At 33.6% G+C, this 16,484-nt stretch overlaps 1 long non-coding RNA gene across 1 annotated transcript in view; it reads right to left on the bottom strand.

Moving 5' to 3' along the window:
- The window catches only part of LOC117198496 (uncharacterized), a 120,497-nt gene that overhangs the window by 52,858 nt on the left and 51,155 nt on the right, over positions 1 to 16,484 (bottom strand). The window contains exon 3 of the long non-coding RNA XR_007476642.1: positions 11,801 to 11,858. This is a non-coding gene — a long non-coding RNA (uncharacterized LOC117198496). The remainder of the gene's footprint in view (positions 1 to 11,800; positions 11,859 to 16,484) is intronic.

The following is a 16,484-nucleotide window of genomic DNA, read 5'->3' as shown; positions in this document are numbered from 1 at the left end:
GCCTTATTTTTTTTTTAACAGCTTTGTTGAGATATGCTGTATAAAAACTGCATATATTTGATGTGTACATTTTTATGAGTTTGGATATATGAAAATTCTTTCATTCCTATAAGGGCAACTATTCTCAGCTCATAGTTTTGTGTGCATACATGTATGTGTATGAGGATAGGAAAAATATGTTTTAATATAAAAATGCATATGTAAGACATTCAAAAAGTAGCAGATATTTTTTAGTGAATTTTAAAAAACCTGAAAAATAAACTTAGCTATTTAACTGGAGTAAACATAATATCAAATATCTTGAATAATAAACTTAATAACTGATTTTCTGGAAAACATAATTTTATTTCACTTTCAAGTATTTTTACTAGTCATCTTTTAATCAACCAGTGAAATGACCTATTATGTGCCAGCTGGTGTAAGGGGTACAAAGTTTACATAAAATATGTTTTTACCTCTCAAGGAAATTATATTCTTGTTGAAAAGACAAAAATTAGACTCAAACAATGAAATAGCAAGACAATGGAATAAAGTGCAGGGCTGTTTGGAACAGAATATGCAGGCAATGTGAGCGAGAGAGTAGCAAAATTAATGTAGTCCAGAGTCACAAGAGAGGGCTGCTTTCAGTTAAAACTCTAATATTTTTAGTTTGTCAATATATTCTATTGGTTTCTCTTTCCTCTTTGCTTGCTATTTCTTGTAAAAATACATTTATTTTAAAAATAAACATATAGGTTTCTGACCTTGTAATGGTTGTATGTGATTATTGATGAGACAACTGTCAATTAAATAAAGTAGTCTTATTAGGAAAGGGCAATTTTGACAGTGTGCTTGTAACTAGAGACATATTTATGGATCCCAGTAGCTGATGTTCCCTAATAAAAGGGCAATGGTATGTGAGAGTATATAACTTATACAGATACATATTTCTAACTGGGGTCACTATTTACCAGTTGGATGGGATAATTCTTGATTGTGAAGGACTGTCCCTGTATCACAGATCTTTAGCATCCCTGGTTCACATTCACTGAATGACAGCAATGTACTCCATCAGTGTCACATCCCAAGCCACCTAAATTTCCAAATATCTGTATATTATCCAGTGATATATGAATGCTATAAGAGAAATCTGTCCACATACATTTTGAGGACAATTTTGGACAGACACACACACACACACACACACACACACACACACACACACACACACACACACTAACCTTGCTGCTTTTAGTGAAATTTAATCCATCATCTATGACTACATTTTCCTCTCCGTAGCACCCACACATTAAAATAATATCTTTCAAACAGATAGAAAAGATTCAATCAAAATAACTAATCTAAAACATTCTTATCTCTTGTCAGCTTTACTTATAATACTTCAGGGCAATATTCTTTAATGTCCATGTTTTAACATAGAAAATCCCATTGAAGGGATATTGTTGACACAATATCTCCTATTTCATTTCATTTTCATACATTTTTTCTGTATCACTCATGGTGTTGTGTTTGCTCATATAGTTTTAATTTTCTTTTTTGAGCTCATCATCAGAAAGTTTTCTATTTTGATTTTGATGTTTGTGTTTCACACTATCAGACATACTAGAAAAAATGCTTAGAAGGCAGTAGTGGAGGGGAAACTAGGAAAGACTGAGAATTTAGAACAGTCTTAATGTGGACCATGGGTTCTGGATGCTGCTACAGTTTCATATAAGGTGAATCAAACTTATCAAAAATAGAGGTTCAAACCACCTCAGCACAAAAACTGAAAAATTAAAAGAAATAAGTTCCTCAGTGGTAACATCTGGTAAATTGGACATTGTACTAACCATAGATCAACTCATTTTAATTAAATCTGTGGCATAGCCCCAGCTTAACTCCCCTGCAGGTGGATTCACAGTAATCAGCAACTCAACCTAGCTGCCAAAAAGAGGAAAGGCCTGAATCCTCTATAACAAACAAGAACAAAAAGCTGCATTATCAGTTTCCATCACTCCTTCATACACATATATGAAATTTTAAAAAATATGGTACATGCAAAGGAAACAGGAAAATGTGACACATAAAAGAAAATACAGTCCAAAGAGGCAGATAACCAACATATTGGAATTACCAGGTGATAATTATAAAACAAATATTTAAATATATTAAATAATTTACTGGAGGGGATGGACGTAAAGGGTGGAAGAATGGGAAAATTCAGAAGAAAAATGGTAACCTCTAAAAATGAACCAAATAGGAATTTTACTACTGAAAATTGAAATGCCTGAAATAAGAAATTTACCATATGGCTTAAAAATGGGTTAGACATTGCAAAAATAAGTAATAGAAAACTTGAAAAAAGGTCAACAAATATTATCACCTATACAGCACAAAAAGAAAACACTTTAAAGCAGAGCCTCAGTCATCTGTTAACGTGACTAACCATCAACTGGTCTAACACAAATAAAATCCAGAATAAACAGAGAGAAAAAGAAGAAGAAAAGTTTTTGAACCTATGATAGAAGAAACATATCCAGATTAGAGTAAAAACAATTCACATCTCCAAGAAGCTCAGTTCAGTGAACTAAATTCCAAATAAACATAACTGATACACTTTTAGCCAGATTCATCAAGAAAAAAAGGAAGAGTGCCCAAATCAATAAAATTAGAAATGAAAAAGAAGTTACAAATGACACACCAGAAATATAAAGAATCATAAGTGACAACTACAAGCAACTATACCCCAATAAAATGGACAACCTAGAAGAAAGGGATAAATTCTTAGAAAGGTACAATCTCCCAACACTGAACCAGGAAGAAATAGGAAACATGAACAGAAAAATTACCAGTACTGAAATTGAATCTGTAACTTAAAAAACTCCCAACAATCAAAAGTTCAGGGCCAGATGGCTTCAAAGATAAATTATACAAAACATTTAGAGAAGAGTTAATATCTATCCTTCTGAAACTATTCAAAAAAATCACAGAGGAAGGAACACTTCTGAACTCATCCTATGAGGTCAACACCACCATGATACCAAAACCAGACAAAGATACCACAAAAGAAGAAAACTACAGGTCAATATCACTGATGAACATAGATGCAAAATTCCTCAATAAAATATTAGCTAACCGAATCCAACAATACATTAAAAGGATCACACACCATGATTGAGTGGATTTATCCCAGGGATGCAAAGGAGTTTTCAATATCCGTAAATCAATCAGTGTGATACACCACATTAACAAACTGAAGAATAAAAACCATATGATCATCTCAATAAAGAAAAAGCTTTTGATAAAATTCAACATTCATGTATGATAAAAAATCCCCAGAAAGTGGGCATAGAGGAGACATACCGCAACATAATAAAGACCGTATGTAACAACCCCACAGCTAACATCTTACTTAGCGGTGAAAAGCTGAAAACTTTCCCTCTGAGATAAGGAACAAGACAAGGATGGCCATATTTATTTATTTATTTGTTTACTTAAATAATATTTATTTAACATAGTTTTGTAAGTCCTACCCACAGTAATCAGAGAAGAAAAAGAAATTAAAGGAATCCAGATTGGAAAAGGAGAAGTAAAACTGTCACTGTTGGCAGATGACATGATACTATACATAGGGAAACCTAAAGATGCCACCAGAAACTACTAGAACTCATCAATGAATTTGGTAAAGTTGCAGGATACAAAATTGATGTACAGGAATCTGTTGCATTTCTATCCACTAACAATGTACTATCAGAAAGAGACACTAAGGGGAAAAATCACATTTACCACTGCATCAAAAAGAATAAAATACCAAGGAATAAACTTACCTAAGGAGGAAAAAGACCTGTACTCTGGAAACTGATGAAAGAATTTTAAGACACACAAACACATGGAAAGATATACTGTGTTCTTGGGTTAGAAGAATCAATATTGTTAAAATGACTGTACTACCCAAGGTAATCTACAGATTCAATGCAATTCCTATCAAATTAACCAATGGCATTTTTCACAGAACTAAAACAAAAAATCTTAAAATTTGTACGGAAGCACAAAAACCCCCAAATAGCCAAAACAATCTTGAGAGAGAAGAAGAGAGGTGGAGGAATCATACCCCCAGATTTCAGACTATACTACAAAGCTACATTAATCAGAACAGTATGGTACTGGCAGAAAAACAGACTTATAGATCAATGGAACAGGACAAAAAGCCCAGAAATAAACCCACACACTTTTGGTCAATCAATCTATGACAAAGGAAGAAAGAATATACAATGGAGAAAAGACATTCTCTTCGATAAGTGGTGCTGGGAAAAACTGGACAGCTACATGTAAAAGAATGAAATTAGAATATTCTCTAACACCACACACAAAAATAAATTCAAAATGGATTAAATACATAAATGTAAGACTGGATACTGTAAAACTTCTAGAGGAAAACATAAGCAGAACACTCTTTGATATAAATTGCAGCAATACTATTTTGGATCCCTCTCTTAAAGGAAATAAAAGCAAAAGTAAACAAATGGGACCTAATTAAACTTAAAAGCTTTTGTGCAGCAAGGAAAACCATTGACAAAATGAAAAGACAACCTACTGAATGGCAGAAAATATTTGCAAATAACATGACTGTTAAGGGATTAATATCCAACATATATAAACAGTTCATACAACTCAATATCCAAAATCAAACAATCCAATTAAAAAATGGGCAGAAGAACTAAATAGACATTCTTCCAAAGAGGAAATGCAGATGGCAAACAAGCATATGAAAGGATGCTCAACATCACTAATCATCAGGGAAATGCAAATAAAAACCACCATGAAGTATCACCTCACTCTTGTCAGAATGATTATCATCAAAAAGAACACAGGGCTTCCCTGGTGGCGCAGTGGTTGAGAGTCCGCCTGCCGATGCAGGGGACACGGGTTCCTGCCCCGGTCTGGGAAGATCCCACATGCCGCGGAGCGGCTGGGCCCATGAGCCATGGCCGCTGAGCCTGCGCATCCGGAGCCTGTGCTCCGCAACGGGAGAGGCCACAACAGTGAGAGGCCCACGTACCGCAAAAAAAATAAAAATAAAAAAAGAACACAAATAACAAATGTTGGCTGGCAAGGATGTGGAGAAAAGGGAACACTTGTACACTGTTGGTCAGAATGTACATTGGTGTGGCCACTGTGGAAAACTGTATGGAGGTTTCTCAAAAAACTAAAAATAGGACTACCATATGACCAAGTGATTTCACTCTTGGGTATATATCTGAATAAAACAAAAACACTAATTCTAAAAGATACATGCATTCCAATACTCAGCTGCATTATTTACAGTTGCCAAGATGTGAAAGCAACCTAAGTGTCCATCAAGAGTTGAAAGGATAAAGAAGAGATGGTATATATGTATAAAATAGAATACTACTAAGCCATAAAAAACTAAATTTTGCCATTTGCAGCAACATGGATGGACTTGGAGGGTATAATGCTAAGTGAAATAAGTCAGACAGAGAAAGACAAATACTGCATGATATAGCTTATATATGGAACCTAAAAAATACAAAAAACTAGTAAATATAACAAAAATGTAGCAGACTCACAGATATAGAGAACAAACTAGTGGTTATGATGGTGGGGGCAATATAGGGGTGCAGGCATGGGATGTGCAAACTTTTGGTTGTAAGATAGGCTCAATAATGAATTGTACAACACAGGGAATATAGCTAATATTTTGTAATAGCTGTAAATTGAAAGTAACCTTTAAAAATTGTATAAAACATAGAAATAAATTTTAAAAATAAATAAAATTCTATATCCAGTAGAAAAAAAAGATTTCACAATGAAGGCAAAATAAAGATACTTTCAGAAAAAAAGAAAAAGCTGAGGGAATTTTCTCTATAAGACTCCCCCTTCCACCCATTCACAAAATACATTTAATGAACTGCCAAAAAATGTTAGTGAGGATAGAGAAAAATTTTACAAGACATAAACTTGGATATATTTTAAGGAATGAAAAGCACTGGATAGACTATATATTTTAACAGATATAAAACAACAATAATAGTTTTATTACCTTTTTTTAAGTTTGTGGACTACTCAGGTAGATATAATTAGAAGTATATTATTTTAAATGTTCACTATATAAATGTGGACTGCATCTAAAGTAATACTTAGAAATAAACCAATTCACATGCATATATTAGAAAAGGATATAATTAAATTAAGTGCTCTCAGTTTCCACATCAAGAAGGAATTAATGAAATGATAAAAATAAAAGTACAGAAAACTGAAATAATAGGAAAAGATAGAAATGAAAGAATATCAAGAAGCCAAAAACCTTTTCTTTGAAATGGCCAATATAACTGATAAATCTGAGTAAAAAATAGATAATAAATACTTGATCATTATCAGGAATAATAGAAGAGGTATCACTGAGAATGCTACTCATAATATGAATATTATAAGAGCCTATAATGAACATTTATGTTAATTAATTCAATAAACTTAGACAAAATAGACCACTTCAAAATCACTACTTAAAAAAAACTGTCAAGAAAAATTACAAAATGTACAATATCCTGTATATTTAAAAAAATGAAATTCTCAAAATTTTCACAAACACGACTCTATATCCAGATTATTTCATTGATGAAATTTACAAAACACATAAGGAAAAATACTAACAGTCTTACAGAAATTCTTTAAAGAGGAGGAAGAAACATGCACAGAGGGAAAAAAAGGAAAAAAAAAGAAAAAAAGCAATGGCACATTTCCTTCTCATTCACTGAAGTCTCTAATATGGTAAGAAATTTTACTTAGTGACAATGTGAAAGAACTCATTCAATGATGGCGCTAGGTAAAAATTCCACCAAGTCAAGGACTTGCTCATGTTTTACTGACATTATGCAGTGTGGTGGCCAGAAATAAATAGTAAGTGATCAGTTGCAATTAACACTCATTCTACTCTAGGACTTTATTGATTGATCTAGTAACAAAAGCAATTATCGATAATACAAGTAAAAGTTTAGGAAATTTTAAAAAAAAGCAAAGGACATAAAAGCAAAAATAAACAAATGGGACCTAATTAAACTTAAAAGCTTTTGCACAGCAAAGGAAACCATCTACAAAATGAAGAAAATCTACTGATTGGGGGAAAATATTTGCAAATTACATAACTGTTAAGGGATTAATAGCCAACATATATAAACAGCCCATACAACACCATATCCAGAAAACAAACAACCTGATTAAAAACTGGACAGAAGACCTGGATAGACATTTTTCCAAAGAGGCAATGCAGATGGCCAACAGGCACCTGAAAAGATGCTCCATATTGCTAATCATCAGGGAAATGCAAATCAAAACCACCATGAGAGATCACCTCACACTTGTCAGAATGACTACCATCAAAAAGAACACAAATAACAAATGTTTTGGCTAGGATGTGGGGAAAAGGAACCCTTGTACACTGTTGGTGGGAATGTAAATTGATGCAGCCAGTGTGGAAAACAGTATGGAGGTTTCTCAAAAAACTAAAAATATAACTACCATATGATACAGCAGTTTCACTCCTGGGTATATATTCATAAAAATTATAAACACTATTTCAAACAGAAACATGCACACAAATGTTCATAACAGCATTATATATAACTGCCAAAAATTGGAGGCAACCTATGTCCATCAACAGGTGAAAGGATAAAGAAGAGGTTGTACATACAGTCAATGGAACAGCACTCAGCCATAAAAAAGAATGAAATCTTGCCTTTTACAGAAGCATGGATGGACTTGGAGGGTATTATGCTAAGTGAACTAATTCAGACAGAGAAGGACATATACTGCATGATATCACTTATGTGTGGAATCTAAAAAAATACAACAAACTAGTGAATATAGCAAAAAAAAAGAAGCAGGCTCACAGATTTAGAGAACAAACTAGTGGTTACCAGTGGGGAGATGGAAGGGGGAGGGGAAATATAGGGGTAAGGAATTAAGAGGTACAAACTATTACTTATAAAATAAGCTATAAAGATATATTGAACAATATGGGGAATACAGTCAATATTTTATAGTAAGTATAAATGGAGTATGACCTTTAATAAGTGTGAATGCCTATTGTACACCTGTAACTTATATAATAAATAAATAAATAATTAAATAAATGCTTCTGTTTACCAAGGTCCACATTTTACTGCTGTTAGTGTTTAAAAATAAGCAAGGAAATATTATAATAATGTAGATAATACATGTCTTATCAACCTCAGAGCTGTGGTTTCCATACAAAATGAAATGGGCAATTTAAAATATCTGTTGCTGAAAGCAGGTGTTAAAAAGTATTCAACAGCCTAAGTCAAATAAAGAAACATGTTTTAATAAAAATATGACACACTGTAATGTGTGGTTGGTGTCCAGCTGGATAGATCTCTAGGATTGGGAAATTAAACTAACACAACATTGTTAATCAACTGTACTCCAATATAAAATGAAAACTTAAAAAAAAACAAAACGTGTGATTGGAAAAGGAGTTTTGTTTATACCTTTCCCATCTCACAAAGATTTTATTTATCTTGACTGATCTGGACGTCCCAGATTAAGGGTTGTACTGATGTGTGCAAATCAAAGGAGTCATCAATGAACTTAACATGGTACGTACAGAACTACATACAGCATGATGTATTCCTGAGGGGATCTTGGTTGGGTCAAAACCTCACCTCATATATCCAGATTTGTACTAACAGTGAATGGATCCCAATTATCTAAAGGCAGGGGAAATCCTGTAATTCTTTACCTATCAAATCTTTCAATATCTTCCAGGGATGGATCAGAGAGAGAGAGAGGCCCATGTAATACTGATTATACTCCTCACTTTATGGGTACACTGTATAGTCAAAACCAAACACCATATCAAAGGAGGGAAAATATGATTTAAGAAGGAACCTCAGTGGAAACCAAGAGAAATCATGGCAAATGGTAATGAAGCTTGTATGTGTGCTTAATTCATAGGAAGGATGCAATAATGAGAGCATTTAAAAGCAAAACTCAACTCACTGCATTTGCTAATACCCATTACATTTGCTCAGATCTGCTGTTAATTTTTAGCTGATGCTAATAAAAACCACTACTGATTTTGTCCAAAAATTGGGAAATTGAACTATGCTGATTTATGGTCACTGACTAAAACTCTGTCCAAATAATCTAGAGAAATACACGACTTGCTAACGACAGATGACTTAGTTGACTAGTAGCCAGTTGCAGTGATAACTTGGTGCGTGATTTTTGCTCTATGTTACTATCTTTTTTTCAAGTAACATGAGGGAATATGATGTTTGAATTACAAATTTTATTGTGGATATAATGCTTTCAAATAAAGTAGAAATGTTACTTAGATTGTCCTATACCATTCACCAATTATGTTCCTTTGGGGGATACTTTTGGAAAGTCTTTTGACACCCAGATTGTGGAATATGACAAATAGAGTTTCAAGGAACATAAATTTTTTATCAATACTGTGAAAGTAAATTTACCAATGTCAAAATTACTACATTACAATGTAATATCATGAAGAGAAGAATTGTTAAACCAAATGTGGATGATAAAAGAAGTATTTTTCCAGGAGACTGTTTGCAAATGGAAGTCATTTCAGGAGGATAATGAAGGATTCATGAATGGACCAGAGAAGCCACCTATTTGATGGAATATCACAGGCATTAACAAAGACAGGAGAGAAGGTTTGAGCCATTTCTCAAGGAAGGTGGTTGGATAAGGTCAGTGGCCAGGTGCATTAGTGGTCTATGCCAGGGAGGTGCACTTATGAGGACAACATTACAAGTTTAAGCTGAAGCAGAATGACATCAGACAGTGTGGCCTTTACTCCTGTTCTCTGTGTTCCCAAGTAATACATATCAGCAGTGAAATTATCTCCTTTGTGGTTCAAATTGTCAGGATTAAAAGAATAATGTTAAAAATCAACACTCGGGGCTTCCCTGGTGGCACAGTGGTTGAGAGTCCGCCTGCCGATGCAGGGGACACGGGTTCGTGCCCCGGTCCGGAAGGATCCCACATGCCACGGGGCGGCTGGGCCCGTGAGCCATGGCCGCTGAGCCTGCGCGTCCGGAGCTTGTGCTCCGCAACGGGAGAGGCCACAACAGTGAGAGGCCCGCGTACCACAAAAAAAAAAAAAAAAAAATCAACACTGTGTCATTGCAATTGGGGAGGCAATGGTAGTATTATATTATCTTACCTAAAATCCTGTGTTAGTAGGAACATATGCCATGATATATGATTACGGTTATGTCCAACCACCACGTGGAATCTGAAGGGTTTTCAAAAAAAATGACCTCTAGTAACTACCCCAGGTGTTATAATTATGGGTACATAGGTTAAGCACATGAAAAGAAAATATATACTATAATTTTAACTTATGCATCATATGTCAAATATTATGTTGAAGTCCCTGTCCCTATTTTATTAACTTTAGTATTACATTAAAATCAACTTCTCAGGCCAATCAGAATTAGAAAATATTGGGGGATTTATCTGAAGCTCTTGGTCAATGTCATGCATATCAATATATATAGATTGGTCAGAAGAAGGCTTAAGAAATATCAGACACACCTTCATTAACATACACAAAAAGTCCAAATAATCCTTGGTGGCAGAGAAAGGGAATAATCAAGCTGATACAAGTATCAAAATGCCTGTGAAGGGATAGAGTCATTACTAAAATGATATATATAAAAAATAATTCCCATTTTCCATTAGATAGGTCAAATCCCAGGAATCACTGGAGTGTTTACAGACTTGTTTGTATAAAATCTTGGGGGAAATATTTTCAGGAGATATATTTTAAGACAAATTAGGAAAAGATACATAGAAATATTTGGCAAGACGATATTGATCAAGATCAGAGGGTGGATGGTGTAGTAAGGCTAACAGCCAGGCTTTGATTTATTTCCTCCTACTTGGGGACTGTAGAGACTATAGTTGAACTAGATCAGACCTCCTTGTAAATAAGCTGATGACATTTATAAATGGGAATATACATAAGAGTTCTTTTAAATAAATTCATTTTGGCAAGACATGACTTGTCTATCTAACTCGCTTATTGTAAATAAACCCAGAATTTAAGGATTTATAGAACATGATCAGCTGGAGAATGAAAGTTAGTCAAACACAAGGGTAACAATGCTAAAAGAAAAAAACCTTTATCTAACAGTAATTTTATGGACACTTGGTTAGGTCTCCATGTTTTCATCATCCCAATGTGGGAAAAAGGAATACTTAGAAATTGCTTCTGATGGTTTTGGTCTCTCCAGAAAGAAGTTGGTACTTCTATAATATTTGAATTCTCTGAATAGTTCCTAAAGTTTGGTGTTGGAGAAAATCTATGATTTATGTGAGTCTGTTTTGAGAATTCAATTATTTTATGGTAATGCAGCAAGGTTGCTTCAACATTTTTAAAACTCAATGTAAATTACCACATTAATAATGGAGAATATATAATCAACTCAATAGAATCAGGAGAATCACTGACAAAATTCAATACATATTTATGATAAAAATACATATCAGAAATTTTGAAACAGAAAGGCACTTTCTCAGTTCAATAAATACGTTTAAAATGTCTAACATCATACTTAACTGTGAAATATTGGATATTTTCCTCTAAGATCAGGATATCTAATCTCACCACCTCTTTTCAGCATTATAGTAGACACCATAGCTACTGAACATAGTATGAGACAATAACTCATAAAGGTTGGAAAGGATGATCATAAGTAGAAAACCTAAAATTATCTACAATAAAAATACTATGACTAATAAGTAAACTTACCAGTGTCACAGGATCAAAGTTAATACACAGAGAGAACTGTATTTCCACATGCTAGCACCTAATCCGTGGAAAACAAAAAAGAAAATAATACCATTTAAAATAATATTAAAACATTTAAAAATAAATTTAACAAATATTGTCTATGACATCTATTCTGATGATCATAAAATATTTTTAAGGGAAATTTAAGATAGGTGGATAAACATATCATTGTTCATGGAATTAAAGTCTCTCTCAATCTTTTAAAGATGTCAATTCTTACCAAATCAATATACAGAAACAGCACAGTCATAATTATAACAAAATTTATAGATACAGTCTAATCATAAAATTATATGAAAATGCAAAGAATTTAAAAGAGCCAGTAAAATCTTGGATTTCAAGACTCACTTTAAAACTGCAGTAGTATGGAATTAGTATAAATAATGATAATCAGATTAATATGAAATAAAATTTGATCAATGGAACAGAATAATCAGATATAGATTCATACACATGCTATCTTGACATTCAACAATGGTCTCAAAGAAATAAAATGGAGGGAGAAACAACTTTTCAATTAAGTGGTACCCAAAACATTAAAATATCTGTTGAGAAAAATAAATGAACCATGATCCTCTTCTCACACAACACATAAGAACTAATACAAGAAGGATCATAAATCCAAACATAAAATATAATGACATAAAGGATACTATAAAAATCATGAGAAAATATTTTCATCACCTGGAGACAAAGTATTTCTTACATAGAGAGGGCACAAAAAGCACTAAGACAAAACCACAAAACTAAACCAAAACAAACGAACAAATATTCCATGAGTTGGGCTCATTGAACAAAGTCATTAGGATTAGAAAATATTGACTCAGATAAGAATAAAGTATTTATTATGTATATCTGACAAATTACTTGTATCTAAACTATATAAAGTAAGCTACAATAGTGAAATAAAAAGATGCAAACCCGGGCTTCCCTGGTGGTGCAGTGGTTGAGAATCCCCCTGCTGATGCAGGGGACACGGGTTCGTGCCCCAGTCCGGGAAGATCCCACATGCCGCGGAGCAGCTAGGCCTGTGAGCCATGGCCACTGAGCCTGCACGTCCAGAGCCTGTGCTCCACAGCGGGAGAGGCCACAACAGTGAGAGGCCCGCATACCGAAAAAAAAAAAAAAAAAAAAGAAAGAAAGATGCAAACCCAATTTCAAAAAGAATAGCATAAGACGTTAAGCTTATAGTTCACAAAAATTATATACAAATGGCTTAAATGGGCATGGAAACATCACTAGTCCCCAGAAAAAGGCAACTTTAAGCTATAATGAGACATACATACCAATGATTATAGCTGAAATCTTTAAAATCTCACGATATTAATGTTTGTGAGACTGTGGGACAATTGCAACTTGCATACATTTTTATACAAGTCTTTTCAAAAAATATCTGACAGTTTCTTTTAGACTAAACATACACCTAACCTATGACCAAATTATTCCAACTCTAGGTGTTTACCAAAAATCAAAACAAATGCCCATGAAAAAAGAAATGAAAACATATGATCACAAAAATATATTCACAAGAAAGTTTTTAGCAGCTTTATTTATAATATATACAACATAGAAATGCTCTAAAAGTCCACTAATAGGAGACTGGGTAATCAAACTGTGACAGAATCACAAAATACAAGTCTAAACAACAACTACAAAACAAACAAAACAAATAGCAATTGATTTATGAAGCAACATGGATGCTTCTAAAATACAAAGTAGTATATACTGAGTATTACTAACTTCACAAAATTACAAAGAAGGCAAAATAATCCATGGCGGAAAAATAAAGTATAACCATGTTGCCTTGGAGGAGCATGGGTTATCTGGGAAGAGGCATGCAGGAAATTTCTGGGGTGATGTTATGCTATCTATCCTGATAGGAGTTTGGGTTAACAGATGCATACATCTGTCAAAATGCATTAAGTGGTGTACATAAGTTTGCTGAATTTCACCCTATGTAAATTTTACCTGAGAAAACTGTAAACAAACATTAAATCCTATCGGTGATATGCCTGTTAATATGTTTAGGGATGAAGTTTACTGATTTTGTCAGCCTATGTTGAAATGCATCTAAGTAGAAGAGGAATTGATGAATGTATGGTTAAAGGACTGAATAGACAGATAGATATGTGAACTAAATATAGTAAAAATAGTTTTTGTAGAATCTTGGTAATAAGTATATGGGTGTTCATTGGGAAATTTTCTGATGTTTTAAAAGTTTTCATAATAAAATGCAAAAAAATGAAAAAGAGCAGTAAGAATTATCAATGAAAAATTAATCCCACATCAATCAACATAAGGAAAATACTGGAACATCTATTATTAATACTGTAATTAAGATATTTCAGACATTGTAGATATTGCATTAAATATGGAAGTGCAAAGCCCTATATATATATAATACATATATTTGAACATCACAAGGTAACATAATAGTTATTTGAATTAGTAAAATAATGTCCATACATAAAATAACTAGTGATACAATGTAAATGCTTTCCCAAAGATCAGTGAAACCTATTAGAAAGCCTAGCAATAGACCGTTGTGGGACTATAAGCTAACAATTCTGAGAACATTATACACAGATACTGGAACAGAACAATTAAGTAAATGGATGTCGGACAGTGTGTGCTAGATTCCTCACTGTTGGAGGAGCGGAGTTATAGATAAGAAAGGGGAAGAGACTAAAATCATCAAGATGATAATGCATTAGAATTGAGGACTTCTGTGTGAATTCATGTTAGCTTAATACAGACACAGAGGGAAACACATAAAGCTATTTAGAGATACATGCATAAACACAGGTGACTATACACATATATTCCTTTTTCTGTCCTTTGAGTAGGTCTAGAAGCAACAACACCTCAGTAGCAATGAGTACCCAGATCTTGTTTTTTTTAATCCATTTTCCAATGAAATTGCTGACTCGAGTGCCTTGAAATATAGAAGATGAGGCTGAAGCATCTTGTAGTGCCAAAAAGTAAGAAAGTACTTACAAACAAAAAGTATAAAACAACAAGAAACAACCCACAATGATAGGGGTATATCAAAGGCATACAAGGGCCATCTCAATAGGTAAAGTTGGAATACTTTGAGAAACAAAAGAGTATTGGATTATATCTCAAAATATAAATACATATGATGCATACAGGTATAAATAAGCAATTGAATAAATAGATGGGGTGAAGAGATAAGTGTCACCTACAGAAAAATTATAAATCATTTATGAAGATACTCTGTTCTCAAAAAGGGAGAACATCACTCCCAACTCACTGAGTATGGGCTATACAGTGACTTCCTTCCAAAGAGTATAGTATGGACAAGGAAAAAAGAATAACTCTCCAGTGGAGAAATCTGCCAAGTGCAACTTCATCCAGGTGGTTAAGATGAACACCAACAATGATAAGACATGGTGATAGCATGAATCCTTAATACAATATGATGAACATGGCACTTTACCTATGTTTTCTTCCAAAACACATAATCCCAGTATAATCAAGAGGAAAAATATCAGACAAATACCAATTGACAGGCATTCTTAATGTACCTGTAAGACACTCCTTGAAACTGTCAAGGACATCAACAAGGCAAGTCACAGAAACTGTTAACACTCAGTTGGTACCTAAGCATACATGACAACTAAATTTTGTGTGGAATTCTGGATGGGATCTTAGAACAGAAAAAGGACTTGGAAGATAAAAAGCTTTTCCTTAGGAAAAACGTAAGGAAATCTCTATAAAGTATAAATTATAGTTAATAATAATATAACAATGTTGGTTCATTAATTGTATACCATACTAATACAAGATTTCAAAATTAGGGGATACTGTGTATGGGGAGAATGAGAATTTACCATACTAATTTTGTACTGTTTCTGAACATGTAAAACTGTTCTAAAATAAAACATTTATTTAAAAATAAGGTAATACAAATTCCATGTTCCTCATAGGAAACCAAGTCTAAATGATTATACAAATTCTACCCAATTTCCAAAGAAAGCATCACTGTAGCATCATTTAAATTTTTCTAAGCCATGTACAGCAAAAGGAGTGCCCATCTGATTTTTCCAACTCTCAAAATTATGAAGCCTTAACTAGACATGCACAGATTTAAAAAATATTATATGGGGGGGTATGAGTTATGAAATAAAATGCAACAATGTTAAAAGTACCATATTAGTTTCCATTTGCCATTGTAACAAATTACCACATATTAAGTGGATTTAAACAATACAAATTAATTATTTAATAGTCTTGGAGGTCAGAATTCTGAAATTAATTTCACTGGGTTAAAACCAAGATATGAGCACAGGTGTATTCTCTCTGCAGTCTCTATGGGAGAATCAATTTCTTCATCTTTCCAGCTTCTAGAACCTGCAGGTAGTCTTTGGCTCATGTCCGCATTACCCCAACCTCTGCTTCCATCATCACATCTCCTCTGAATCCCACCTCTTGCCTCCCTCTAATGAAGACTTGTCTTTATGATGCCCACATTGCACCCATATGGGCGATCCAGGATAATCTTCCCATCTCAAGATCCTTAACTCAATCATATCTGCAAAGCCCCTTTGGCCATGTAAGGTAACATATTCAGTTCCATGGGTTAGGATGTAGACATCTTTGGGGAACCATTATTCTAAGC

Source organism: Orcinus orca, chromosome 1 (genome assembly GCF_937001465.1).
Source record: "Orcinus orca chromosome 1, mOrcOrc1.1, whole genome shotgun sequence".
NCBI lineage: Eukaryota > Metazoa > Chordata > Mammalia > Artiodactyla > Delphinidae > Orcinus > Orcinus orca.
Note: the sequence above shows the minus strand (reverse complement) of the source record. Positions and strands in the feature narration are given on the sequence as shown.